This window comes from Saccopteryx bilineata, chromosome 1, assembly GCF_036850765.1.
Source record: "Saccopteryx bilineata isolate mSacBil1 chromosome 1, mSacBil1_pri_phased_curated, whole genome shotgun sequence".
In the NCBI taxonomy this organism is placed as follows: domain Eukaryota; kingdom Metazoa; phylum Chordata; class Mammalia; order Chiroptera; family Emballonuridae; genus Saccopteryx; species Saccopteryx bilineata.
In genome coordinates, this window is record NC_089490.1 from 188409993 (window position 1) to 188414262 (window position 4270).

Below are 4270 nucleotides of genomic sequence, written 5' to 3' on the forward strand. Positions count from 1 at the left end.
AGTGAAGTAGTTACCAGGGAGGAGGGGAGGTGAGGGAGGTGAGGGAAAGGGTCTAAAGAGAGACAAATATAAGGTGACGGAAAATGATTTGACTTTGGGTGATGGGTACACAACATAATCAACAGTTCAAATGCTATAGAAATGTTTACCTGAGACCTATGTACTCTTATTGATCAATGTCACCCTGTTAAATTTCATTTTCTAAATAAAAATTTTTAAAAGTCAGAAAAAAAAGAAAATATTGGAAACCAAGGAGTGACATGATGACAAGGGTATTTTAGTGATGTTAATATATAATAATTGAGTAAGAGCCTTCTGCTTTATTCAAGCATTTATCATATGTAGCAAATTTCTCACAAGAAATTCCTAAGAAGCGCCTGACCAGGCAGTGGTGCAGTGGATAGAGTGTCGGACTGGGATGCAGAGGACCCAGGTTCAAGATCCCGAGGTCACCAGCTTGAGTGTGGGCTCATCTGGTTTGAGCAAAAGCTCACCAGCTTGGACCTAAGGTTGCTGGCTCGAGCAAGGGGTTCCTCGGTCTGCTGAAGGCCCGCGGTCAAGGCACATATGAGAAAGCAATCAATGAACAACTAAGGTGTTGCAACAAAAAAACTGATGATTGATGCTTCTCATCTCTCTCTGTTCCTGTCTGTCTATCCCTGTCTATTCCTCTCTCTGACTCTCTCTCTGTTCCTGTAAAAAAAAAAAAAAAAAAAAAAAATTCCTAAGAAGCAAATCCTTTAAGCAAAAATCAATACAAAATTCTAACCAGTATCACCTACATGCCTGTACCATTTGAATAACCTAACAGTGCCCAGAATAGTAATGGGGTTTGCTCAGCTTTTGACAGAGGAACAGGAGAATCAATTCCATAGAATACATTTTAAAGGGCACAGGAGACATAACTTATCTTTCATTGTATCCTGTGAGTTTCTTTCACTCAATATAAAATCATTATACTGATAGAACTATGAATGTAGCAAAAACATCTATTGATGAGAATAGATAAGATGATAAGATATCCCCAAAGTGCAGGGCAAGCAGAACAAACTAAGAAAGCTTCAACCTCCCAGACCGACAGTCTCCTCTGGCCCCGTGTGAGTCTGGGTGTTTGTCACAATCGTCACACTTGACAGATCCCACAGGCACAAGGAGACAAAAAACAAAACAGGCCCCGGCCAGCTGTCTTCATGGATAGAGCATCAGCCTGGGATGCGGACATCCTGGGTTAGATCCCCGGTCAGGACACACAGGTGAAGCAACCAACCATCTGCTTCTCTCCTCCTTTCTCCCTCTTCCCCTCTTGCAGTCAGTGGCTCAATTGGTTGGAGCATCAGCCCTAGATGGGGGGTTCTCAGGTAGATCCCGGTCGGGGCGCATGCAGAAGCCTCTCTATCTCCCCTCCTCTCACCTAAAAAAACAAAACAAAACAAAAAATGATGGAAGCAGCATTGATGAGGAGGCCACCATTAGTCATGCAGTCTTTTATTTTCATTTATTGGTAAAAGAAAACTTACATTGCACCAGAACAGTACATTTGGAAGTCAACTTTGAGAGTTCCTCATTTCCTTAGCCTAAGTAACCTATTTATTAAAAAGCGAAACCTTGAGAGAGCAATGCCGTCTTCTATTCCAAAGACTTGCATAGTATTTCATGATTTTATTAGGAATCTCTAGGAAAACCTTATACGTGGCATGCGATATATTGGCTGCTTTTGATAAGATCTGGAAAATGTCTCCTTTAGGTCTTTATGATTTTTTCCCTTATTTTGAAATATTTGCAATCACTAGCTTTGCATCAGGAAAGAAAGAAAGAAAGAAAGAAAGAAAGAAAGAAAGAAAGAAAGAAAGAAAGAAAGAAAGAAAGAAAGAAAGAAAGAGAAAGAAAGAAAGAAAGAAAGAAAGAAAGAAAGAAAGAAAGAAAGAAAGAAAGAAAGAGAAAGGAAGGAAGAAAGAAAGAAAAGAAGAAAGAAAAGAAAAGAGAGAGAGAGAAAGAAAAAAGGAGGGAGGGAGGAAGGAAGAAAGAAAAAAAAGGAGAGAGGGAGGGAAGGAAGGGAGGACGCTAATACTTCATGGACATGCTTTAGCTGATGTGATTTTTCCCTTATGTTCAACATGACATCAGACTTACATGTTTTCTTTTGAGTTCAATGACCTATGGTCGTATAATAGTGGTCCCAGTTTGAAATTCAGGTGACTTTTCTACTTGCAACATTGAGAAGGTGTTCCCAAGTATGGGAACAGATAGATACATTCCCAAATATAACCCAAAGCATAAGGAACATGGCTGCTTGGCTCATCCATGCTCCCTAATCCACAAGTTCAAAAGTCTGGTATGTCAAGGTGACCAATCATCCTCTTTTAGGGAGGACAGTCCTTCTTTTGTAAGTTCCATCCTCCCTTGAAAAGTGTCCTCCTACATGTCCTCCTTTTTGATATTGGAAGACTAATCTGTAAATATCCATATTCGATCGATGCAGAGTTGATCCATTGCGTATGTGACGTATCTGTATCTAAATGAGTACTTTTTTCTTATAATTATTATTAAAAATTAATAGGCATGTAAGCATAATTATAATATAATATATTACAAATGTTTTTATTATGCATTTATCATATTATAGTGTATTATTGTTGCAATGAATAAAATGTTTCTTTTATTTACGATACTGTTTTCTTCTATTTATTTTTGTCCTCCTTTTCATTGTAGAAAAGTTGGTCACCTTAGGTATGTGGTTCTTGCTCTGTTGTTAAGCAGCTGCTGTACGGTCAGTAGTCTATTACCTTAGGGAGAGAGAGGGAATGACAAAATGAAATATTATTGCTACCAGTGGACGATGTGGCTGGTCAGTGAGATACGCTGAGGCCAGTTTCATGAAATTTATTAAATGGCAATTCTTGAAATAAAAAGTTTACACTTTAGTCAGGGAGAAACTGATTACTACTTTTTAATAATACCAGGGTTTAAAGGCTAACAGCAAATACGTCATGTTAACTTCTAAGATACAGCACAGCCAGAGACTCTGAGTTAGAAAAATTGATAATGTGGACGGATATTGATGCTCCACTGGCCACAAACCACAGGGGAGTACTAGCTCTGGTGACCTGGCCAGGATCTAATGATTTCCGTTGTCTTCTGCCGCACCCTTCCAAGCTTACGTCCCACAGCTCACATTTTAACAATTACCTCCGACTTCTCCACCTCATCCCACTTGTCATACTTTGTTAACTTCCTCAAAGCAGATTTTCTTTTCTAAAGCGGCGACCGGAAGAGTGGATAGTTTGTACAATTTATATCAGGAAAGAATGCAAACAGAGTGTTTGGGGAAAGGAGCCTGGAATATTATCAGTCCAAACTCTCTTTTTGCTGGGGCCCAAACCTTAAAACACAGACGAGCCAATCCCAAGGTCCTGACTCGGTCTCAAGACACAGGTGCGGGTAAATACAGGGGCACTAGTAACACCACCCTGAAACGGCCTAAAACAGCCATCTTCACTCTATACTTGTCCCCAGGTGGCAAGATGTAACGCTTGGTGGTCAAGGCTGGGCAGATTCACATCGAATTCGGGCAGAGCCCAAAGGTGTTGTACCATTCCCGTTTATTGGATTTTCACGAGGAACAGACGGGGAAACCGTTTCTAGCGGTAGCTGGCGAGCGAACAGGCAAACCGCTTTTCGCAGTGGTGGGCAAGTGATCAGGGAAACCACCCCCAAAAGTACCTGTATCCTTACATAGGCTATAGACACACGTGGCTTTCTGCCACATGCTCACGCACTAAGCATGCAAAGTGCTTGCTGCCCGAAAACAAGCAAACAAGCCTAACCACAGCTGCTGTTTCCTACACAGGGCTCATGAGCAAACAGGACTAAAAAGGATACGTCTGTACCCTCGAAGCAGCACCATGTTCATTTGGGAGGATGCATTTGGTGTCTTACTCCTAAGCTGAATCCTATTACCAAGTTCTCTTCTACTTAGATTTAAAGTCTGTCCTCCAGTGAGAAAAATGACCCATCTGTAAGCAACTTGGACAGCAACCAGGCGGTAAGCCCACGGATATAGTTATGCAAATGTCAACATTGTCGGCTGAAGACTGAAGGGCCTTCTCTGCCAAGTTGAGCTTAATAACCAAAACCTGAAAGCAGAACCTGGCTGGTTGGCTCAGCGGTAGAGCGTCTGCCCGGCTTGTGGAAGTAAGTCCCGGATTCAATTCCCGGCCAGGGCACACAGGAGAAGCACCCATCTGCTTCTGCACCCTTCCCCCTCTTCTTT